This window comes from Lagenorhynchus albirostris, chromosome 5, assembly GCF_949774975.1.
Source record: "Lagenorhynchus albirostris chromosome 5, mLagAlb1.1, whole genome shotgun sequence".
Taxonomy (NCBI): domain Eukaryota; kingdom Metazoa; phylum Chordata; class Mammalia; order Artiodactyla; family Delphinidae; genus Lagenorhynchus; species Lagenorhynchus albirostris.
In genome coordinates, this window is record NC_083099.1 from 123,181,117 (window position 1) to 123,207,938 (window position 26,822).

General features: G+C 35.2%; 1 pseudogene; it reads right to left on the minus strand.

Annotated features, from left to right (window-relative positions):
- Positions 1-3,976, minus strand: part of LOC132520302 (malate dehydrogenase, mitochondrial-like) — a 28,119-nt pseudogene extending 24,143 nt beyond the window's left edge.
- Positions 3,977-26,822: the final 22,846 nt, after the last annotated feature.

Here is a 26,822-nt window from a genome sequence, read left to right on the forward strand (position 1 = left end):
CTTTTAAAGTACAGAAGGGTCTACTTCCAAAATATTCCAAAGTATCTAGAAATAACTTGAGATAATTTCATTCCTCAGTTCGCCATTGTAACAACAGCCTCCAGACCAAAATACCCTTCCCATTTCCCTTAGCTTGACTAAACCTTAGAAGGCTTCTTCCTGACTTTAGGCCCTTGACCTCCTTTTGCTTAGAACATTTACTTTAGAAAACCTGTAATTAAAAATTCTTTCTCTTTCCTTTTGAAATGTAAATCTTTTAAGAATCATCTTTCCAGTTTTGCAACCAAGGACTGCCTTTCTTAAGGACCTGGGAGGCATCTTTTTGAAATGTAATCATCAAGGAAGAAAGAGCTACTGCCTTCCAGTCTAATTCCAAGTTGTAAAATTCCTTCCTGCCTTGAAGATAGGAGAAAGTTGACTTTTCCATAGGTAGCATCAATTAAAAAACAGAACAGTCTACTATCCTTCACCCCACATCTTAAAAACTCATCAATCTTTTTTTAGCTTTTCCGAACGGAGGTAAGTTCAGACTGCTTTGTTTTCTCTTCCCTATTGCAATAGTATTTAATAGTCTTCATTATCCGTTTAACTTTTATAGTTTCAATTTTTGCTTGACACTGCCTGGGAACTTACCTAGTTTTTGCCTCAAATCTTGGTTCTACCCTTAGTTATTTGCTCTCAGGCTTTTGCTAGTTTTAATTATTCATATAATCTTATTCTTCACTTTTGATCAATTCTAATAAAGCTGATTATATCCACTAACCTTGCTGAATCTACCTTCGTGGTGCAACAAGGCTATCTTGTATGACCAAGCTGGCATTGTTGCAAACAGTCTTGTATTGTCTAAATTCCTATCTATCTCATGCCAGGTCATAACTGAGCCAGCCATGAAATCTGCCTCTTCATGAATCCAGACTTCCTGCTCCTCTGCTGAACTAGTCTATTCTTATTCCTTCTACATTTCCAGTCACAGATCAGTTCCTGAATTACCATATATACATAAGTTTTCCCACTGTTGCCAAAATCTTGGCTCTCTGTGCACCGATGCCGAACAGAAATATGGATACAGAGTTATGGAGGAGAAAGAAAGAGTGGCTTTATTTCTTTGCCAGGCAAAGGGGGAACACAGTAAGCTAGTGCCTCAAGAACTGTGCCCCTCTTACTGAGGAATAGGGAGAGGTTATATAGTCCGGTAGTGGTCAGAGGTATGTGATAAGGATCAAGGCAGTAACTGTTTTACATTCTTCTTTCTTCTACAAAGTTTCAAAAGGATGGGGTTGCTGACAAGATTAGGGTATGTGAAGGGTCTCAGATGGTCTCCTAATCTTGAAGAGCTTTTCTGGTCCCTTTAATTTTGCCTCAGGTGGTTTTGTGGCTGCTCCTCCCTTGATTAGGAACAGTTCAAACCTGCCTTTTGGAACTCAGGGAATTTCTTGGAGGTTGGAGTCTTGCCTACAAGAAATGGGGGACAAAAAAACCTCTATGCCCAGAAGCCCCACAGGGCCCTGCTCGGTATCACCACCTTGTTTTCATGCTTTCATATGGCCCTTGTCCTTGTGACACAACTAGTTACTTCATCAACCTTAATTCCACATATTATCTATTTTGTGTTTGTTGTGGTGAACGATGCTTCCATGGTAATGGATGAAGTGCTTCACTTTCTTTTCCCAAATCCATAGCCTCATTTTTGCAAATGTTTTCCTATTTGTTGCAAACATTTTCCTAACTTTTTTTCTTTTTGGTCTACACTCTTCACATTAGTGAGGATTTTCTTAATGAACTAGAAATAGAAATGGAAGGCACAAATTAGCTGGAAGAGATCTTGATCTATAAAAATTAATCAGTTGAGGCTAGTTATATCATTGGTGGGATATTACTACATTGAGTTGGATTCTATGCTTACTTCCATTGAATATTTCACTGAATCTCTGACCTGGTGAATAAACTAATTCATAATTTTCTTTATGCATTACAACAAGAGCTCTCTCTATCTTTTACTTTTTGTGACCACCCTTACAGTACTTTTTCAACTTTCAGATCTGCTTATTATTCAAGGTGAAATTTCTGAATAGAGGGAGAATAAGGTACACTGATGAGAGAGAAAGAGAGAGAGAGAGACTGAACAAAATATTGTATCTCCTGACAAAATAAATATCTCTGTATCTCTTTTCTGGAAGGGTAGCTACACAGTTTTGGTGTAGACCTCGGGTCTTTGAAGCAAGTACAAGAAGGTAAAACATTTTTATTTTTACTCAGTCATACTGGAGGTCAGCTTTTCTTAGAAAATATAGTGACACAATGTGTCAATCCAAGTCCATATATCAAAATGAGCTCTTTCTTTGACTGTCTCTTATTATGAAGAATTCTGTTAATTTGACAGGTAGAGAGAATAGAATAATAAACCTCTAAATATATATCATTCAGGTTAAAAATGATTAACATTTTTCTAAACTTGTTTCATCTCTTTTCAATTTCTCCCTTCTTCCTTCCTTTTTTTTCCCTCTTTTTCTATGATGAAGTATTTCTAAGCAAATCTCAGTCCTTCATAGCTTTTCACTCATCATGTGACTATAAAAAGTAGACCATTTTCTTAATCTCAATGCCATTATCATATCTAACAAAATTCCTAAGTATCATTAGTATCTGATTTATACAATGAATTCTTCATAGATTTTATTTAAATGTTCCCAGAGGTTGGCACAAGGTTAGACTTAAAATGAGATTTTTGGAGGTCTAATGAAGGCATTGGCATGCCTGACTTATTTGACAGCCAGAGTGAATCATTTTTTAACGTCCACCTTATCTATATGACACAATTATTTTTAGGAATAATAATAAGATGAAACAAGTGTCAATAATGGCCAGAAAAAGGATAGTTTTATTTTATCAAACTTCATATGTATGAAATTATTGCAGAAAAATAAAAACGTATATAAAATAAAGAGAAAAATAATGGATTTTTACCTTTCAATTGCATTATGTATAATTTTTGTAAAGAAGGAAAAACATATGTCTTTCTATTACTCTGTTGCATTAATAAATAACATTACAATTTTTTTTTTGTTTTTGACATTTAACTTATACAAATTTGTCAGTGACTTCTTTAAAATTAATCTTCTTCATGTCCAATAGCTATTATAGGTAGATTTCTCTATCTATTTTCTCTCTTTATTGGTCAGTGTGTTTCTTATTAATTTTAATTTTGAAAAAACATTTTAATTTTCAAATTATTCTTTCACATGATGTAACATATACAAATCGTTAAGAAAAGTCTTAAATATAAGTTGTGTAAAGATTCATAAAACCCCTACTTGGGAATCTATTATAGTGTTTTCTTTTCCTGCTGTAACAAATTTTCCATTAAAATATCTTAAAATACAAAAATACATCATAAATTTCAATTATATTTATTAAAAAATTCTAAAGTTATTTTTCTCTACAAAAATTAATAAAAATGGCTAAACGTTAACATTGTTGATTCATTAATTCATAATGAGCATCCAGTGTTTGATGAAAGTAATCAAGGAAATAAAATATTTCTCTTTTGAAGTCTTTGGCAGTATAAGATGAGCATCTTTTGTCAGTTCTCCAGGCATTCTTCTTTGAAATTTGAATCTACTTTTGTTTGGAAGGTTCCATTTCCTTACTTTTGTGGTTACATAATTAATGGCCAACTCTGCCATTTCCATGCCCAGATTTTCAAAGAATGATTTCAAAGCTTAGTGTTTCACTGTACATTTTTCAAGGCTGATTCTGGCTGTTTGTGAATATATTTTGCTTCTGATTAACCTCATTTAAAGCTTCACTTAGGGGGGAAAGGTAACTGATAAAAGAAAAATTGCATACAGTTCTTGCAAAAAGAATTGCATAACACTTTTGAGGTTGGAGACAAAATGCACTGAAAGAAGGTAAAATAATTGTGAATTCTTACAAACTTACTCTCAAGATGAGCTTGTGTAGCGAAGTCTCGGAACATTGGGGGATGTCTGAGTAACTAGAAATTCTCCATATTAACTTCCACATAGAAATTCTTTGTATTAATGTTTATTAAAGGACAAATAATAAAAATGTAATAAGATGAAGCTTACAGATATATTACTGAAACTAAATGTTAACCTCAGTAATTGTTTAGAACTTAGGCTAACAAAAGATAGTTTCTGATATTGTCTAGCATTGTTAAATCACGGTGAGAAAACAAAGCTGACAGACTTTCAGTTGGTGTTTTTATGTTTTCATTTTCTCTACAATATACACACACCCACATTGCCTTTACCCAAAGTAGACTGTTCTCATTACCCCACTCTTGGCATACAACTGAATGGTGACACACAAGCCTTCTCTCATTTTTACTGTGGGAAATTGAAAGGTTGAATCAGGGCAGCCAGCATCTCTCTTATTAGCCCTTGCAAAATTTCCTGTTGTTTCCAGTCTCTTGTGTGCTGAGTCAACCACTGACACTGAACCCAGATTTGTAAAACAAATCTGTGCACAAATCCTCCAATTGTTTCCTCCTGCCTGTAGAATAATGCCTTAAATTCCTGGTGCAAAATCTTTCCTGTCTGTTCCCTCTCCCCCCACCCAAATCCCCATTCCCCCACCCTCACAATCTCTCCCTCTGTCAGCCATGTGTCCCAGGTTCTGTTACACCTATGAGCCCTTGCACACGTTGCTCTTTTTTTTTTAATTAGAAAAATAATTTTGTGTGAGGAAGTTAGGATAAAATATTTAAAATTTAAGGCCCAGAAAAAAATACCCGTTCATCTGAGAATATTCCTGACATCCTTCACACAGAATGCACTTTTCTGGGTCTACAGCTTTAGGGCCAGTCTTATTCCTCTTCAAATCTCTGGTGTGAAGAATATGAACACCATATGTTCAGTAAATGCTTTTGGTTAAAAAAAAAGTATGAACTGGGATTCTGTTGGAGCAAAACACATTTATGTTTGTTACAAAAAGTTTCAAATAGATAGTTTAAACATGAAAACAAGTAACTATGTTTAATTACATCTTCAGAGATGTTTTAAATCCATAAAACTCACCTATTGTGAAAAGTTTATTTGTTATATTCTGATTATAGCAACTAACGAGATCCCTTTCAACTTTCTATATCTTACTGTATTATTTATACATATTTTTTACTGGTTTCCTCATCACTTTCTATATGTCTATATTTATAAGTATATAAATGAATAATGAGAGAGATTGGGGTGGGGAGAGAGAGAAAGAGAGCAAGTGTCTATTGTGCACAAAATTGTGCCTGTGACTGCAGAATTCATCATGGCTGGAACTGATTCAATGACCAATATCTTAGAAATCTTGAAAATATTGAGATGTGTACGTTTTCATTAATGTTATATTTCTGTCTTCAAAACATGCTTATGTGTAACCCAGTTTTTTAAAAAAACAAATTAGGCCTAATTACAGTGAAAAATGATAAAATGTGGGTTAGTATATTCCTTAGCTACATTCACTGTCAAGTATTCATAAAGAACCCAGTGCATACAATGTACATTGCCAAGTACTATATGCCATATGATATACACCATGTTATATATTTATCACGTGTTAAATTCAGTTATGGAAGACAATGTAACTGTGACCAAGGAGCTCACAGGACAGTGGTGCTGAAGGTCAGTATGCAACTGTTGACATTGTAGTGTTGCTATCAGTTTTCCTGGAAAATTTTTCTAGTATCCTGCTAGTCTTGTATGGAAAAGTATCACTTGATGTGCTCTCATACTGCCTAGGGAACCTCTCCATCACTGCAGTGAACTCATTGTGTTATAGTATCATTATATAACTCACCAGAGTGTGAGTTCCTTGAAGATAGACATAAAAGATAGCCTTATCATCTTCCCTCTCTGATGCCTAGAATCCAGTGCATTGTATATTCCTTATATGATTGTTGAATGCATTTATAACTATATATATATATACTATTTCACATGCATTTTCTTCGAGAAGGTGCAGTGTGTGTATATTTAAATTTCTTTAATCACTGTTATTTTTAGCGTTTTCACGAATTCTGGAAAATTTACCATAGTGTAAAGGATTGTGTTTGCCAAAAGAAAGACTGAAAAAAAAAGATTAGTTAAAACTTTACTCTTTGGTTCTCAGGGATTTGAGAAACAGCAATGAAGATGACCATGAGCAGAAAAGGTTTTGTTTTCCTTCTGACCAAACATTGCCATTTCTATTAAGTTAAAATAAATTGTTTATCTGTCTCTCCAGAGGCATTGATGTGGGAAAAAAACATGGAACAAAAATGGGAATAATTATTTTCAGTTAGCTGTAGTTTATTTTCTTACTTTACAATTAGAATAGTTGTTATAAAGAGTATGTTCAATTGCACACAGCTTCTATAATTTAAAAATTCAAAGTTTCGGGGAGACCTTCAAGATGGCAGAGGAGTAAGACATGGAGATCAACTTCCTCCCCACAAATACGTCAGAAATACATCTATATGTGGAGCAACTCCTACAGAACACCTACTGAATGCTGGCAGAAGACCTCAGACTCCCAAAAGGCAAGAAACTCCCCACATACCTGGGTAGGGCAAAAGATAAAAGAAAAAACAGAGACAAAATAATAGGGATGGGACCTGCATCCCTGGGAGGGAGCTGTGAACGAGGAAAAGTTTCCACACACTAGGAAGCCCCTTCACTGGCAGAGATGGGGGTAGAGGGTGGTGGGGGTCGGGAAGCTTTGGAGCCACAGAGGAAAGCACAGCAACAGGGGTGCAGAGGGCAAAGCGGAGAGATTCCCATACAGAGGATCGGTTCCAACCAGCACTCACCAGACTGAGAGGCTTGTCTGCTCACCCGCCGGGGTGGGTGAGGGCTGGGAGCTGAGGCTCGGGCTTCAGAGGTCAGATCCCAGGGAGAGGACTGAGGTTGGCTGCGTGAACACAGCCTGAAGGGAGCTAGTGCACCACAGCTAGCTGGAGGGACTCCGGGAAAAAGTCTGGAACTGCCTAAGAGGCAAGAGACCATTGTATCAGGGTGTGCAAGGAGAGGGGATTCAGAGCACCACCTAAACGAGCTCTAGAGATGGGCGTGAGCCGTGGCTATCAGCACGGACACCAGAGATGGGCATGAAACATTAAGACTGCTGCTGTAGACACTAAGAAGCCTGGGTGCAAGCACAGGTCACTATCCACACCTTCCCTCCCGGAAGGCTGTGCAGCCCATCAATGCCAGGGTCCCATGATCCAGGGACAATTTCCCTGGAGAAGACACAGCAAGCCTCAGGCTGTTGCAATGTCAAGCTGGCCTCTGTCACTGCCGGGTAGCCCTGCATTCTGTACGCCTCCTTCCCCCTGGCCTGAGCGAACCAGAGCCCCCAATCAGCAGCTACATTAACCCCATTCTCAGGCAACCTACACACAGAGGCGGGGCCAAATCCAAAGCTGAACCCCAGGAGCTATGCGAACAAAGAGGAGAAAGGGAAATTTCTCCCAACAGCTTCAGGAGCAGTGGACTAAATCTCCACAATCAATTTGATGTACCCTGCATCTGTGGAATACCTGAATAGACAACAAATCATCCAAAAATTGAGGCAGTGGACATTGGGAGCAACTGTAAACTTTGGGATTTGCTTTCTACATCTAATTTGTTTCTGGTTTTATGTTTATCTTAGTTTAGTATTTAGAGTTTATTATGATTGGTAGATTTGCTTATTGATTTAGTTGTTCTCTTCCTCCTTTTTTTATATACAAAGATATATATATATATTTCCTTTTTCTCTTTTTGTAAGTGTGTATGTTTATGCTTCTTTGTGTGATATTGTATGCATAGCTTTGCTTTTACCATTTGTCCTAGGGTTCTTTCTGTCCTTTTTTTTTTGTTATTTTTATTTATTTATTTATTTTAGTATAGATTTTAGTGCTTGTTTTCATTGGTGGATTTGTATTTTGGATTGGTTGCTTTCTTCTTTCTCTTTTTTTAAATTACTTTAACTTTTTTATTTTTAATAATTACTTTTTATTTTAATAACTATTTTATTTAATTTTTTCTTTCTTTCCTACTTTTTTTCTCCCTTTTCTTCTGAGCCGTGTGGCTGACAGGGTCTTGGTGCTCTGGCCATGTGTCAGGCCTGTGCCTCTGAGGTGGGACAGCTGAGTTCAGGACATTTGTTCACCTGGGACCTCCCAGCTCCACATAATATCAAATGGAGAAAGTTCTCCCAGAGATCTCCATCTCAACACAAACACCCAGCTCCACTCAATGACCAGGAAGTCTGGACATCCTGTGCCAAGCAACAAGAAAGACAGAAACACAACTCTACCCATCAGCAGAGAGGCTGCCTAAAATCATAATAAGGTCACAGACACCCCAAAACACACCACCAGATGCGGTCCTGCCCACCAGAAAGACAAGGTCCAGGCTCATCCACCAGAACACAGGCAGTAGTCCCCTCCAGCAGGAAGCCTACATGACCCACTGAACCGACTATAGCCACTGGGGGTAGACACCAAAAACAACGGGAACTACAAACCTGTAGCTTGCAAAAAGGAAACCCCAAACACAGAAAGTTAAGCAAAAGGAGAAATACACAGTAAATGAAGGAGCAAGGTAAAAACCCACCGAACAAACAAATGAACCAGAAATAGGCAGTCTACCTGAAAAAGAATTCAGAGTAATGATAGTAAAGATGATCCAAAATCTTGGAAATAGAATGGAGAAAATGCAAGAGATGTTTAACAAAGATCTAGGAGAACTAAAGAACAAACAAACAATGATGAACAACACAATAAATGAAAATAAAAATTCTCTAGAAGGAATCAACAGCAGAATAACTGAAGCAGAAGAACGGATAAGTGACATGAAAGATAAAATAGTGGAAATAACTACTACAAAGCAGAATAAAGAAAAAAGAATGAAAGGAATTGAGGACAGTCTCAGAGACTTCTGGGACAATATTAAACACACCAACATTAAAATTATAGGGGTCCCAGGAGACGAAGAAAAAAAATGAACTGATAAAATATTGGAAGAGATTATAGTTGGAAACTTCTATAATACAGGAAAGGAAATATTTAATCAACTCTAGAAAGTGCAGAGAGACCCATACAGGATAAACCCAAGGAGAAACACACCAAGACACATATTAATCAAACTATCAAAAATTAAATACAAAGAAAATATATTAAAAGCAACAAGGGAAGGCTTCCCTGGTGGTGCAGTGGTTGAGAGTCCACCTGTCGATGCAGGAGACACGGGTTCGTGCCTTGGTCTGGGAATATCCCACATGCCATGGAGTGGCTGGGCCCATGAGCCATGGCCGCTGAGCCTGCGCATCTGGAGCCTGTGCTCAGCAACAGGAGAGGCCACAACAGTGAGAGGCCCGCATACCGCAAAAAAAAAAAAAAAAGGAACAGGGAAAAACAACAAATAACATACAAGGGAAGACCCATAAGGTTAACAGCTGATCTTTCAGCAGAAACTCTGCAAGCCAGAAGGGAGTGGCAGGACATATTTAAAGTGATGGAGGAGAAAAATCTGCAACCAAGATTACTTTACCCAGCAAGGATCTCATTCAGATTTGACGGAGAAATTAAAACCTTTACAGACAAGCAAAAGCTAAGTGAATTCAGCACTACTAAATCAACTTTACAACAAATGCTAAAGGAATTTCTCTAGGCAGGAAACACAAGAGAAGGAAAAGACGTACAAAAACAAACACAAAACAATTAAGAAAATGGTATTAGAAACATACATAATGATAATTACCTTAAATAAAAATGTATTAAATTCTCCAACCAAAAGTCATAAACTGGCAGAATGGATACAAACACAAGACCCATATATATGTTGTCTACAAGAGACCCACTTCAGACCTAGGGACACATACAGACTGAAAATGAGGGGATGGAAAAGGAAAAGAAAAGAAAGCTGGAGTAGCAATTCTCATATCAGACAAAATAGACTTTAATATAAAGACTATTACAAGAGACAGAGAAGGACACTACATAATGATCAAGGGATCAAACTAAGAAGAAGATATAACAATTGTAAATATTTATGCACCCAACATAGGAGCACCTCAATACATAAGGCAAATACTGACAGCCTTAAAAGGGGAAATCAACAGTAATACAATCATAGTAGGGGACTTTAACACCCCACTTTTACCAATGGAGAGATGATCCAAAATGAAAATAAATAAGGAAACACAAGCTTTAAATGATACATTAAACAATATGGACTTAATTGATATTTATAGGACATTCCATCCCAAAACAACAGAATACACTTTCTTCTCAAGTGCTCATGGAACATTCTCCGGCATAGATCATATCTTGGGTCACAAATCCATCCTTGGTAAATTTAAGAAAATCGAACTGATATCAAGTATCTTTTCCAACCACAACACTATGAGACTAGGTAACAATAACAGGAAAAAAAACTGTAAAAAATAAAAGCACATGGAGGCTAAACAATACACTACTTGAAAAACAAGAGATCACTGAAGAAATGAAAGAGGAAATCAAAAAATACCTAGAAACAAATGACAATGAAAACACAACGACCCAAAACCTATGGGATGCAGCAAAAGCATTTCTAAGAGGGAAGTTTACAGCAACACAGTCCTACTTCAAGAAACATGAAACATCTCAAATAAACAACCTAACCTTACACATAAAGCAATTAGAGAAAGAAGAACAAAAAACCTCAAAGTGAACAGAAGGAAAGAAATTATAAATATCAGATCAGAAAAAAAATGAAGAAGAAAGGAAGGGAACAATAACAAAGATCAATAAAACTAAAAGCTGGTTCTTTGAGAAGAGAAACAAAATTGATAAACCATGAGCCAGACTCATCAAGAAAAAAAGGGAGAAGACTCAAATCAGTAGAATTAGAAATAAAAAAGGAGAAATAACAACTGACACTGCAGAAATACAAAGGATCATGAGAGAGTACTACAAGCAACTATATGACAATAACATGGACAACCTGGAAGAAATGGACAAATTCTTAGAAATGCACAACCTTCTAAGACTGAGCCAGGAAGAAATAGAAAATATAAACTGACCTATCACAAGCACTGAAATTGAAACTGTGATTAAAATCTTCCAGCAAACAAAAGCCCAGGACCAGATGGCTTCACAGGCGAATTCTATCACACATTTAGAGAAGAGATAACACCTATCCTTCTCAAACTTTTCCAAAATATAGCAGAGGGTGGAACACTCCCAAGCTCATTCTACAAGGCCACAATCACTGTGATACCTAATCCAGGCAAAGATGTCACAAAGAAAGAAAACTATAGACCAATATCACTGATGAAAATTGACACAAAAATCCTCAACAAAATACTAGCAAACAGAATCCAACAGCACATTAAAAGGATCATACACCATGATCAAATGGGGTTTATCTCAGGAATGCAAGGATTCTTCAATATATGCAAATCAATCAATGTAATACACCATATTAACAAATTGAAGTTGAAAAACCATATGATCATCTCAACTGATGTAGAAAAAGCTTTTGACAAAATTCAACACCCATTTACAATAAAAAGCTCCAGAAAGAAGGCATAGAGGGAACATACCTCAACATAATAAAGAACATATATGACAAACCCACAGCCAACATCATTCTCAATGGTGAAAAATTTAAAACATTTCCTCTAAGATCAGGAACAAGACAAGTTTGTCCACTCTCACCAGTATTTTCAGCATAGTTTTGGAAGTTTTAGCCACAGCAATCAGACAAGAAAAAGAAATAAAAGGAATCCAAATAGAAAAAGAAGTAAAGCTGTCACTGTTTGCCAATGACATGATACTATACATAGAGAATACTAAAAGTGCTACCAGAAAACTATTAGAGCTAATCAGTGAATTTGGTAAAGTAGCAAGATACAAAATTAATGCACAGAAATCTCTTGCATACCTCTACACTGATGATGAAAAATCTGAAAGATAAATTAAGGAAACATTCCCATTTAGCATTGCAACAAAAAGAATAAAAAAACCTAGGAATAAAACTACCTAAGGAGACAAAAGACTTGTATGCAGAAAACTATAAGACACTGATGAAAGAAATTAAAGGTGATACAAACAAATGGAGAGATATACCATGTTCTTGGATTGGAAGAATCAACATTTTGAAAATGACTATACTAACCAAAGCAATCTACAGATTCAATGCAATCTCTATCAAAGTAACAATGACATTTTTTCACAGAACTAGAACAAAAAAATTCACAATTTGTATGGAAACACATAAGACCTCCAATAACCAAAGCAATCTTGAGAAAAACGGAGCTGGAGGGTTCAGGCTCCCTGACTTCAGAGTATACTACAAAGTTACAGTAATCAAGACAGTATGGTACAGGCACAAAAACAGAAATATAGATCAATGGAACAGGGTAGAAAGCCCAGAGATAAACCCACCCACATACGGTCACCTTGTTTTTAATAAAGGAGGCAAGAATATACAGTGGAGAAAAGACAGCCTCTTCAATAAGTTGTCCTGGGAAAACTGGACAGCTACATGTAAAAGAATGAAATTAGAACACTCCCTAACACCATACACAAAAATAAACTCAAAATGGATTAAAGACCTAAATGTAAGGCCAGACACTATAAAACTCTTAGAGGAAAACATAGGCAGAACTCTCTATGACATAAATCAGAGCAAGATCCTTTTTGAATCCCCTCCTAGAGAAAAGGGAATAAAACCAAAAATAAACAAATGGGACCTAATGAAACTTCAAAGCTTTTGCACAACAAAGGAATCCATAAACAAGACAAAAGGCAACCCTCAGAATGGGAGAAAAGATTTGCAAACAAAGCAACTGACAAAGGATTAATCTCCAAAATTTACAAGCAGCTCATGCAGCTCAATATCAAAAAACAAACAGCCCAGTCCAAAAATGGGCAGAAGACCTAAATAGACATTTCTCCTAAGAAGATATACAGATTGCCAACAAACACATGAAAGGATGCTCAATATCACTAATCATTAGAGAAATGCAAATCAAAACTTCAATGAGGTATCACCTCATACTGGGCAGAATGGCCATCATCAAAAAATCTACAAAGAATAAGTGCTGGAAAGGGTATGGAGAAAAGGGAAACCTCTTGCAATGTTGGTGGGAATATAAATTGATACAGCCACTATGGAGAACAGTATGGAGGTGCCTTAAAAACTAAAAATAGAACTATCATATGACCCAGCCATCCCACTACTGGGAATATACCCTGAGAAAACCATAATTCAAAAAGAGACATGTACCACAATCTTCATTGCAGCGCTATTTACATTAGCCAGGACATGGAAGAAACCTAAGTGTCCATCAACAGATTAATGGATAAAGAAGATGTGGCACATATACACAATGGAATATTAATTCAACCATAAATTGAAACAAAATCGAGTAATTTGTAAGGAGGTGGATGGACCTAGAGTCTGTCATACAGAGTGAAGTAAGTCAGAAAGAGAAAAATAAATACCATATGCTAACACATATATTTGGAATCTAAAAAAAAAAAATGATTCTGAAGAACCTAGGGGCAAGACAGGAATAAAGATGCAGAGATAGAGAATGGACTTGAGGACACAGGGAGGGGGAAGGGTAAGCTGGGATGATGTGAGAGAGTGGCATGTACTTATATATACTACCAAGTGTAAAATAGATAGCTAGTGGGAAGCAGCTGCATAGCACAGGGAGATCAGCTTGGTGCTTTGTACGGTGCTTTGTACGGCCACTCCACCACGTAGAGTGGCCGGGTACAGAGTGTGGGAGGGAGACGCAAGAGGGAAGAGATATGGGGACATATGTATATGTACAGCTGATTCACTTTGCTATAAAGCAGAAACTAACACACCATTGTAAAGCAATTATACTCCAATAAAGATGTTAAAGAATTAAATAATAAATAAATAAAATAAAAATTCAAAGTTTCATCACCTATGAAATATAATTGACAAATGCACTGTATTGTAGCGGCAATATTTATACTTTTATAAGGATAAAAAGTAATTTATAATCATGGAATGGAGAAAATATAGGCAAAACCATAAAAAGTTACTCATAAGCCAAAGGTTATATATTATACTAACTTTTACATAGATGCGTAGATAGATGGAAAGATAGATGATATAGAGATATAGATACATTTCTTTTTCTTTACTTGCAATATCTATTTGTTTTACTCTGAACACTTCTAACACATTTCACGCAGTGAGCTTTAGGCTACAGCTGTGCAGTGTTTTATGTTTCATTTTGATATTAAACCAATAGTCATTGCTTTCAATGTTTTTAGTGTAAACTAAGTAAAATATGCTACATTTTAATTTTCAGCAAATTGATTTTTATAATTATCCTTTAAATTAAAAATGGTTTTAGTTATCCTGTATCTCTTAATAATTTATAGATCATGATCTCTCCTGAGATATTGAAAACTATTGATTTTTTCCTCACCAATTAGCAGAGATACACATAGATAATATCTTTCGCATGCATTGTCGATATATCCATGCACACATTGAAATCCATTAATGAATCCCTGAAAGTCTTTGGAAATGAAGGAAGGGAAAAATCCTGATTTCATACTCCATGATATCTTATTTTAACTCCAGAAAAATGTATTAACTACATAACTTATCTGTAATATCTTTCCTTTATTACTATTTAATGGTTTTGGAGAGATAGGTTACAGTGTTTAAATAGTATTCTCCAATTCTTAATTGATTCGATATATACGTAATATTTCCCATGTTCCAATAGGTTAAATTAGCATCACATTATACACTCATATGTATATGTATAGACATGAAAATAAACATGCACACTATATATACCATGCTGTGTTGTGTTAATGGTTATACTTACATTAAAAGTTATTATGACCTCCAATCTTGGTAACAGATAATAACAGGAAACAATGAAATTTTCCTGATGAGACAGTTTGGTCTTAGAAGTGTTTTAGAAAACAAGAAAAGTGTAAAGTTTCACTAGGGCCCTCAAATAAAAATGATGTAAACCCACAGATGACAGTTTAATGGGTTTAGGCAGGAGGATGGGACTATATAATATCAAGATAGATGGTGCTGAATCCCATGGATAGATTCAGTTACTGGTTCTACAGATCAATAATGGCAATCATGATGATGATTTACTATTAGGGAAACATATTTTGGTGGTATCTAGGGCTTGCCTGACAATGCATATTCAGAAGACAGATTGACTGCCCTGAAATGTTAACCTTGTCATTGATGATTTTAGAGTTTTTTCGAAATGCACTAAAAAAGACTACTTTTTTTCTTTTTAAAATTATTTGGCTGAATAAAAATATGTAGTTATATCAATTTTATCTGAAGATTTTAGTATGTTTCAAAATATGACACAAAGGTTAAACTGCATTTCAATCAGAAGGTCTAATATTAATCTTTATTCTTTTAAATGCAAACTCACTGTGGATTAGGAAACAAAATAGTTTCACCTCTATTTAGCACATTCCAAAAAGAAAAACTTACATTGAAGGATTCTTGTTATAGTAAAATTGAAAAATGATATATTGTGTTGTATTCAGAGAGGGTGTCAGGATTGCATGAAGCTGGACCACTGCATCTGTTAGGAAAACAATCATTGACATCTTTGCTATAAGAAAAATCGCACTTTTTGTTATGGAGATTGGCAAAAATGCAATTAATCAAAAGTCAATTTCAAGGTATTTGAGAGTTCCTCTTTGCTCATCTAAAATAACAATAGCATATTCAGAATTTTATTCCCTCAAGGTGTTAATTTTTTTAACTATTATTTATTTTTGGTATGTCTTTAAATATTACATACAATTATAATGTTACATAAAACAATAACATGAATAATAGTTTAAGTCATCTGCATAGGAGAACTCCTATCATTAGGCACTACAATTAAGTTTTCTTATGTCTGTTGCTCTTCTCACACAGTGATACAAAGAGATGAGGTTGAACATATCTATCAGGGAGGACTTGTGTTTTTTTTTTCTCGAAAGCACTAGCAAGGGTCAATCTCTGAGTCTAAGTCCTGGAATCTCTATCAGCAAGCCATTTCTTTATCCATGCCTTTGTTTCCATATCTGCAAAATGCCAGCCAATATAAGTAAGAAAAACAAATGCAAACTTCCAATGTCATCTCAGTGACCAATGTCAAATTACAAATAAAATACTAAAATGTTTATTTCATGTATTGGGTTCAATTTGGCATGATTTTAATAATTTTATTTTTCCTAATGAAAATAGTAGTGTACTATCTTATTTTATTATTGTTTTATTATTTTTATATTAATACAAACAATTTTACTTTTTAGACAAGAATCTTTATTATGTTATACATTACCAATATATGCAAACTTCATTTTATGTAAGGATTCAGGTTTAGAGCAGTGTATTCCCTATTATTCCCTCATTTATGATATTCCTTGATCTACAAAACATATATTTCATGGATTCTACACAACACTTTTTTTCAACTGTTCTTTGCTGCTTTGATGATTTCTCTGTCTTGCTAACTAAGTTTAATCCTATGATCAGTCTTGATAATCATCCTTTGCCTACATCCCCAGAGCACTTTCCCTTTCTGGTTTCACATACACATTTTGAAAAACCTAATTAAATTTACCTCCCTGACTATTCCATGCCTATATTGCATGCAGCTGATTGTGGTCAGAAAGTATATTTTCAATCCCCTTCATCTACCCATTCTCTCCCTGTCTCTCATTCCTCTCTCTCCTCTCTCCCTCTATTTTCCAAGTACTTATTTGCTTTCAACATTATATATAATTTGTATACTGTGATTACTATTTATTTCTTAGCTACCTCCTTTCCTAGAATGTACATCCTTACAAGAGCTGGGATCTTTGGTGTTTTGTTCACAGATATATGTCAAGTGTCTAATATATTAAACACTCAAAGATATCTGTTGAAAGAATCAATACTATGTGTCACTTAAAATTTAGGTTCTCGTCTTCAAATTATCCATATTATATGGGTTTTACAGAAAACTGTTTTATTTTTGACCTACTGAGATTACTAAAATCACATCTACTCTGTGTGTGTATGTGTATATTTGTATGTGTTTTGCAGATAAAATGTTGATTCACTTTTCTTTCTCATTCCCAGTCTCCATCCTGGCTGGATATATTGCTATTGAAAACTTTCTGGATGGGCTCTGGACAGGTTGTCTTCCTTTTGACACCTCCTTGCTGCTGGGTCACGTGCTTTCCAAGAGATGCATAGTTTCTGCAGGAGACAAAAGCAGAGTTGCTCCAAGCATATGTGGGCAAAATATATTTACTGAGTTTTGGTTTTTACCATTTTTCTATAAAACACTTTTTAATTAAATTGCAGCTTTCAAGGTCAATCAATTTAATATTGTAATTGCTTCAATCTCATTAAATTGAAAAATCTCACTGCATCTTTTCTTACTTAAAAAACTGATTGTTTTCTGGACTCATAAAACTTTTGATTAATAATATGGTGAGAGGACAGTGGCTTATTATTCTCACTTTGGAGATGAGGAAACTGAGGCCCTGAAAGATTACAGAACTTGTCCAAAGTCACGAATATGAAGTACTTTGTACTTTGAAATGGTTCCTGATACTTTTATTTTCAGAAGCTAATATAAAACATTTCATGCATGCAGGAAATTATACCTTCATGTCTCTTTTGGGAAAGGAAAAATTACAATTGAAAGTATTTCTCATTCAGATAGCCTTGATTCTATTTGACATTTTAACTGTACTATCTTTATCCCATATAATGAATGGATTAAGTAATTACATTACTCTATACATTCTGTTAGCATAGGCAGACATTTGAATTTGGGAAACCAATTTGGCTGGTAAATTAGAAGAAGTTAGTTGGAATAGCCTGAGGAAAATGAAAAATGTGATTTCTTTTACTTTAAGTCACAGGTTACAAAATTAGAAGTCTACATTGTTCTTTGTTTTATTTTGTTTAGGTTTTTTTTTAGAAATTTATTTATTTATTTATTTTTGGCTATGTTGGGTCTTTGCTGTTGCACGGGCTTTCTTCTAGTTGCGGTGAGTGGGGCCTGCTCTTTGTTGTGGTGCACAGGCTTCTCACTGCGCTGGCTTCTCTTGTTGTGGAGCATGGGCTATAGGCATGCAGTCTTCAGTAGTTGTGGCACACAGGCTCAGTAGTTGTGGCACACGGGCTTAGTTGCTCTGGCATGTGGGATCTTCCCAGACCAGGGTTCGAACCCATGTCTCCTGCATTGGCAGGTGGATTTTTAACCATTGCACCACCAGGGAAGCCCTGTTCTTTGTTTAAAAAAAAAATCCTATCTCATTCACATGATAATACATACTACTACATTTTATACAAATTCACTGACGAATATCATATTTTTCCTCTTGTTACCTGATATTACAATTCTCTCCCTTTAATGTAGTTAATAAGATGGTTGAGGTTCTGTAGTTCTTTATCATGTTCTTCTTTATTATAACACACCATCACTTCAGAGTGGAAGCTAGATGAATTTCACCTTTTGGATTTTTTACACCTGAATATGCACATCACATGGTAATAGAGTAGCCCACTGTGTCTGTTGGCTCTGTGGCCACAGCTGTGATGATCAGAGTCTCTGCTTATAAAAGATACTGATTATTTGTTAAGGCATTCATTTGTAAAATGGAAACTGAAGCAAACAGAGGTGCTTTTTTTTTTTGAGATGTTTTAAAGTACCTGAATAAATATAAATGATACTTATACTTCCAATAATAGTCATTGTGTCCTTAAAAAACTCGATGTCATGGGCTTATGTAAGATTCTCTTCTGTCCTTCGAAAAATCTTTACAGCTTCATCATTTTTGTTTCTTATTACATCAAATGAGGGGAACATAGTCAATGAAAGCTCAGATATGTGTGTGACACACAATGGGAGAGCTAGAAGTGTCCATATTAAAAAAATATATTTATATTAGCTACTTTGGAATATATAAAGAATATAACTATAGGAAAACACCTCCAGGGCCTAGTAATAGCTATCATTGAGTGAGCATTAACTATGCGTTTCACTAATAACTCACTCTGTCCTCAAACCATCTGTATTAGGAATTGACAATTAGAGAAGTTTAACACTGTGACATGGCTGAAATCTGCAACAAGGAAGTGTGAATCCAAAACCCATTTCCTAACGGCTTGTGTTGACTGGCTTTAGACTATAAACTGTAATAGAGACTAAATAAATAATATTGCAAGCTCAACAAGTATTTCCATAATTACTCTGTCTACTTTATTCAAAGACTTTTGTCTGAATTTCACATGTGTTTAAGACAATTCCAGAAATAAAATGATGCTTAATGTCAATCATTCAGGGAGTTGAATGATTGCATGCACGTAATTGTTTTTAAGTATTACAAAAAGCATAAATAATTGTATTAGTAGTGTTCTCTGACTAACACATTTTTTTACTAGTCAAGCATAAAATATTACAGATGAATTAACCAAATTGAAAAAAAACTTTAGTGTGTAATATGCTTTAAAAAGTCCATTCTTGTCCAAAATTTATGTAAAAATCCATTGGAAAATATTGAACATTTGGTAATCTCAACAGATCAATTAACCAAATTACTTTAAGAATTAGTTGTTTAGCTATTTTAGGAGTTACTTCAAACACAGATTTGTTTAGAACAAGTTTATAAATTAAATCTGTTTCTAAAATATGAAGTCCAGGGAAGTAAGCCAAGGTCAGGATCTTGAAACTAATCAAGTCAAGTACACTAATAATAAGAACTCCCATATTAGCTAAACTGAATTATTCAGATGTAATTAGTAGTGTCTGAAATTACAAATTCCATAGAGCAGTAGCAATATGATATTATGTTCAAGTGGCTGGAAGGCTCCACTGCATCTCTGCACTCTGTGGTTATTGCATTCTTAATACTTGGATAACATTTTTGTTAGGGCAAGCCATTGCTCTACCTTGAAGGAGAGAATAGAATTGAATTCTTTATACCACATGTAAACAACTTCAAGTACATGTGTAATTGTAAGTGGGCTAATTGCATCATCTAAACATTTTTAAAAGACTCTTATGTACATTGTACATTTTTTAATGCATTCATTTTTAAAGTGTATAAGAATCAGATCCCTCTTCCTTCATCCTTGTGATTCTCACTAAGTATTTCTGGGGTGTGAATCAGGAGTTTGCATTCTGAAATAGCATCCAGATGATTACAGGTGAAACAGGTATTGTACTCTGAGAAACATTGATAGTATCTGTGATTTCCAACACACATAAATGTAAATATAATTTTCTGGGATGCATTGGTATTGAGAATGACTTAGTTAGATTGGATAATTTGTTAAGATAAGCCTATCATGATATTTGGAGTGGCTGAATTGATTGAAGACTTAGTAGTCTGTTGAGGAAAGTTATTTAGCTTGATCTTGATTTTTATCTGTGATACATACATATATATTAAAAATAAGAATATTTGGTGATTTGGGTCTAATTAATGTGTATTCACAAAGATTGGAATGATAAAAGGAGAGAATCTGCCTTACCCCTGGACTAAGTGAGTAAGGGGAAAGTTATAAGAAAAATGGAAGAGTTGGAAAAGAAGCTTGTCCCTAAGCAGAACTTTATCCATTAGGCTAAGCCTGCAAGGGAATAACTGAAACTGGGAAACTCAGAGGAAACTGAATCTCAAGACAGACTTATGCCCAAAATAATGGCATGGTCCTAGAGATTTTGCTTACATAAACATGGCTCAAGGGAAGAGGATAGACATTGTTACTGGGTTTCCATAAAGTGGGTTCTTAGATAACTTCACAGATTTTCTGCACATCCTAGCAGCATGACTACATAGGGTATAAAATAATTTTCTATGTAAAGCAAAGTAAAACTGGGGAGGGTATGGTCTTCCCTGGTGGTGTAGTGGTTGAGAGTCTGCCTGCCAATACAGGGGACACAGGTTTGAGCACTGGGCCGGGAAGACCCCTCATGCCACAGAGCAACTAAGCCCGTGTGCCACAACTACTGAGCTTGTGCTCTAGAGCCCCTGAGCCACAACTACTGAGACCGTGTGCCACAACTACTGAAACCCGTGCACCTGGAGCCCATGTTCTGCAACAAGTCACTGCAATGAGAAGCCCACGCACTGCAACGAAGAGTAACCCCTACTCACCACAACTAGAGAAAGCCCATGAGCAACAACGAAGACCCAACACAGCCCCAAATAAATAAATAATAAATAAATAAATAAATTATTTTTTAAAAATCCCAAAAAACTGGGGAGGGTAAAAAGACCAACACAACCCTGCTGAATTTTCAAATTTTCTGCAGTTCTAGAGTGCCTCACAACTAGGAGAGAAAGTAGAAAGGGAGAAAAAGAGAGAAAGAGAGGGAATTTAATGGTAGAAGTTGAGGGTGCTTCTGAGACTGACACTGATTTGTATCCGAAGATCAGATATAAAAAGGAACTTCTCAGATGATGCTTGGACAATGAAAGATAAAGAGGGGTAGTAAATATATCTTTTTAATACTTTGTACTGCCCAAATTCATTTAGTCTTCTTTAGTCTTATTCAAAATGCAGAGGCTCAAGAGCCACAAATTAAAAAATTTGTAGTGTTCACTACTTGGTAAAGTTGGGCTTCAAAACAAAAATTAATTCATCTATAGAAAAATAAGGTAATAATACTTATCAAACACCTTAATTATATCTGGAAAAGATTCAAAATTTTTTCTGGGAAAACTCATATAGAATGAGCAAATGTATTAAAGAATGGTATTGACAGTGTGTTATGATTACAAATACACTTTTCATTTCTTTATTATTTCAAAAAATATTCATTGACTTCTTAGTATTTGTCAAAAACTGCTATAGGTTCTGGGAGATATGAATGAAAAAGCCAGGTCAAATCATGCTCTCTGAGAGCTTACAATATAGTGGAGAAAATGCAGAGAAAAAAGAAACAAACAAAAAATCAGATGGTTACAAAAGCTATGAAGATAATTTAAAACAAGGTGACATTTTAGAGAGTATCAGATATACTATTCTAGGATGGTAAGGGGAAGCCTCTCTGCTATAATTGTTAGCTTTTGCTTCATAAACCACCCCCAAATTTAGTGGATTAAAACCACAACCATATTTTTTTCCCTCAAATCTATGATATGTCTGTCTGCTGTTTTTTTGGTCTGCACTTTCCCATGTGTTTGCAGTCAGCTGGAGAGTTGGCTGGGGGATGGCTTATCTTGAATGGTCTTTCTCACATGTTTGGAGATTTGTGGACTATTGCCCAAGGTAACAGGGGATACTGGTCACATGCTTCACATCATCCAATAAGCTAGTCTGATTTTGTTTACATGAATGTGATAGACTAGTCAAAATGATTTCAATTGTCACAAGAGAGAGTTGCCAAATGCAATTAATTGGAAAGCTCTACTTGTATCACATTTGTTATTATCGCATTAGCAAGTCCCACAGCCAAATCTAGCATCAGAGTGGGAAGGCACTACCAAAGAAAATGTAAAAAAGAGAGGGGAAGCTTTGTGCTGTTTTGTTTTGTTCTGGGCATGTATCAAGGTAGCAGGATAGGAGGCTCTTAATTTTCCCTCTTCCTACAGACCTGCTGAATATACAACTACCCATTGATCAATCTTCTCTGAGAGAAATCCAGAAACTAACTGAAAGACTCCTACATGTCAGATGACTAGGAAACACCCACATGGAAGCAGGTAGGAAAGGCTGAGATAGTTTGGCCATAAATCCCACTCCTGGCACAGAGTCTTACAGTTAGGAGGGAACCCCAAACTCCCAGTTTCTCCCTGGAGAATAAAGAGTTTGGGCAACACACATAGAGCCCAAACTTTTAAGCCTCTCTCCTGAGGTATGGGTGCCCAAAACATCCAGCTCTGAAAGCCAATGAGTTTCGCATCCATGAGTCCCACAGGACTGAAATGTTTAAGGCTGAAACGTTCCACATGATAATAAGAGTTAAGGAGTGAAATGGCTTTTCATCACTGACATACAATTAAAGTCCCAATATTGGACAGGCAGCCCACATGGAGTTTGGTATTCCAGAATAAGGACAATTGAAGTGAGAAAGTAAGTAAGCGTCTTAGTTCTCACCGAATGAAGATACAGGATCAAAAACTGATCAAAAGTGTTCTCTGAGTGTTTTTTGAGTAATCATGCTGCTATTTCACCTCGTGGAATCAACATATAAGATATAAAAGGGTGCCTTGGCAGTTATAACTGGTTTATGTGTTTCATTTGGTGAGAAATGTTTAAGGTACGATTCAGAATGCTGGAAATACTTATAATGATAATCCTTCTACATCTTAAAGTTAGATGGCAAGAACTTTTCTATTCCATTATGTGATGTGCAGTAAAATTTTGCACAGTGTTTTAATGGCAATTGATGTCATAAAGGAAACAATGGGAATATGTTAATTGGTTTGAGAATTTTTTTTCTAAGTAACCACACTCATTTCCATTTTGGAGTGAAGCTCCAAAGCTAAATTCAAGTTTACTATATTCAGTTATATCCTAAGTGACCTTATTTAATGCATGGTTATAATTACACTGAATAATCAATGAAGAAACAGGAAACTTCAAAGGCTAATGCATAGAATACTTTATGGTATTTAAGATAAAATATGACTAACTTTTCATTTTTTTCTTTATGATTTTTGAAAAACTAATTCCCATCTTTCACCTTGCATGAACCATTACTGGGACACGTGTTATTCCCTTGACCATATAGATTAGTTCTATTAAAACTCTATTGCTCACAAAGATAGATTTGCACTTTTCATCCATCACTTATCACTATTGACTTTTAAAATAAATTTGCTCTGACACAGGGTGTTTGCACACTTCATCAAAATAGGAATCCGGGTCAAAATGATATCTCATAGTATTTTCTGTTAGAGCAATTCATGGTCTCTGATCATATCTCCTATCCTATTGTGGTAATCTAATATTAACAATAAAATTTTAAGTATTACCAGCTTTCATGTGTACTGAAAGTCTCCCTAGACAAACTATGGTATTTGGGTCATTTCTAAAAAAAATCTTTCTAAAAAATATAAGCCAAGAAAATTATAAATTTAAGAATTTACTCAAAATTCTCCAGAAAATATTTGTTCTTTGCTATTCAAGCAATAGATCTAAAGGACAGTTGTTTGCTTCATAATGTTTACTGAATAGAAGAAAGTTAATTTCTTGACTAATGCAAGTATTTTATAAATCTGTGCAAATGAGTGATGTAGAAAACAGACAAGAATTTTTCAGTGCATATTTCAGAAAACACTAAATCCACAAAATATTTTGTAAACATTCCTGTTAATATAAAGATATAAAAGGAAGTTTAAAATGAACAAACAAAAAGACCATGTGAAAATGGTCTTTACAAGTACCATGTGAAAATCCAGGGTTTGATTCACTAGGCTTTTAGCTATGACTTCAAGATATTTGATTTTCAGCTATTCTTCTGGCTCTCCAGGACCATAAAGTTTCTGATACCATTTGCCTTGCTTTCATATCCATTATCACTGTTTCTTCTCCTTTCTCCACTTTCCCCAATCTAGTCATTCATTTAATTTGTACTAACTGAGTGCTTACTTTTTGCCACTGTGCTAAGTACCATGCTAGATATTACTAATTCTGGTTAGACATCATTTCTTTGCAAATGCATTTTCCTCAATTGCCTGGACATGGCAGCTTCTACTATACTTACACTCAAAAGTCATGGAAAGAAGTCTCTAATCATCTTCTGATCATAATTGCATAGCACAGAACTTGAGAACTCAGTTTGAAAATAGAAAACGCTGGTATAGAATCCTTATGTTGTCTTGTGACGTGTCAACATGGCTATGCTGAAATACATTCACTATGATTTCCTTTCCTGTATGTTTCTGTTTAGGGTGGGTTATAGAAGAGACTTCTGTGAGAGATTCGAGGATGGCTGTGAAGCGGCAGCCATTTTGTAGCCCTCACACCTTGTTGCTGATGGCCTGACTCCTCTTTTTTATATAAGGCTGTAGCTGGGCCTGCAGTTGCTTCACCTTTCCTTTGTTCCTTTTTTGGCTTCACTAACTCCTAAGTTGGGTATGTGTTAGCTCTGTGACAAAGCCCAGCTTCTGTAGAACACCTAAGCCACTGAGGACAGAGGCAACGACAAGTGACACAGGTTTCAGCTTCTCCTCCTGGGCTATATAGCTTGTGCTTTGGGTTCTTGCTCTCACCCTGACATGACATCTATCCTCCCCTCCTTGCTACCTGTCGCTGTGTACCTCAAGATCCAGCATCAGACACAAGAAAACAGATTTATAAATACTGCTTAACCAGTTCTGAATAAGGTCAAACCACTGAAATTACTGCAAAGGTCAAATCTCTGAAACAAATCTCTCTGTCTCTGTCTTTCTCTCACAGAAATACAAGCATTCAAACATTGCTGCTAGGAATATAAGCTTTTATAACTCTTAAGAAAGATAATGTTTTAATATATGTTAAAACAATATATGGATTTAGGAATTTCAATTTTTATAATGAAAAAATATCTCAAACTATATGAAAATACACATGCACCAAATTATTTATTGCTGCATTATTTATAAGTGCAAGATACTGGAGGAAAATATAATCACAAACATAGGATATTGGGTGAAAAATCTATGGTATAATTGCACACTGGAGTCTATACAGTTATTAGAAAAACTGAAGAAGCTCTATATTAACTAATGTGAAATAATTTCACTTAATAATATTAGGTCAGAAAAAAACAGCAACAGATTGTATATTGTATGCTACCATTTGCATAAGAAAGAAGGGGAAATAGGAAATTTATATGTTTTTACTTTTAAAAATCAAAACCTAAGAATGATGGCTCTAAAACATCTCAGATCTCCCTTCCTTTGGTATAGTTCTGACATTTGGATACAAATTAAGGTTTTATATAGTCAATAAAATAAAATAAATGATGCTGGGAAAAAAAAACGTTAAAATGGAAAACAAATTAACCTAACTGTATTTCAAATGAATAGCACAACCAGAGTGATGAGTGGGACAAAGAAACAACCCAAGTAACTTGTAAACATATTACCATTGTATTTTGCCTATAATGCCTTCAGTATAAAGATAAAAATATTTTTTAAAAGGTTCTGAAATCTAGTTAGCAAGATTTCTGTATTGGTATGGATTAGTAAATTTGAAACCGCTTTCTACGTATTCTGGGATTGACAAATGAGATTATGCATTGTGGACAATTACAGCAAGGTATTTCACTGTTGAAAAAGGGAGTAACAGTAATGGAAAGGGGTGGGGGATAGTAGAATAGATCTTCCAGTGTGGAATTGAAAGGGGAAGTATCAGCTTGTTATAGCTAATTACAAGACAATGATTCTCAGATTTCCACACGAAAAGAGTAACTCATACTCAATTTTGAATATTTTGCTAATAAAATTTATGGAACAATGTTAGGTCAGAAAAAAAAATTCTGAGAATGTTCTAACTACTGGGATTCATTTTTCTTTTCTAGCATTTCCATTTCTCAAAATAAAAATTGATTAAAAATTATATAAAAAATGAATTAAGCTTTCTCAGAGTATGTGGACATTGGAAAAAGAAACTTCAAGTTTGTGACAATTTTGTCTTTTTTTATGAAGAGAGCTCTTAGAGTGATGTTTCTTTCCAATTTATTACAACCATCCTTATAGACTGACAGCAAGGATGCTGCTGAAACCTTACTTTTGAGGGTTAATATTAAATCACCATTCTTATATTTCTCTTCCTCATTAGTTCAATAATGCAAAAGGTCTAATGTAATGTCAAAGGAATTGCATTTATAAAACTGGA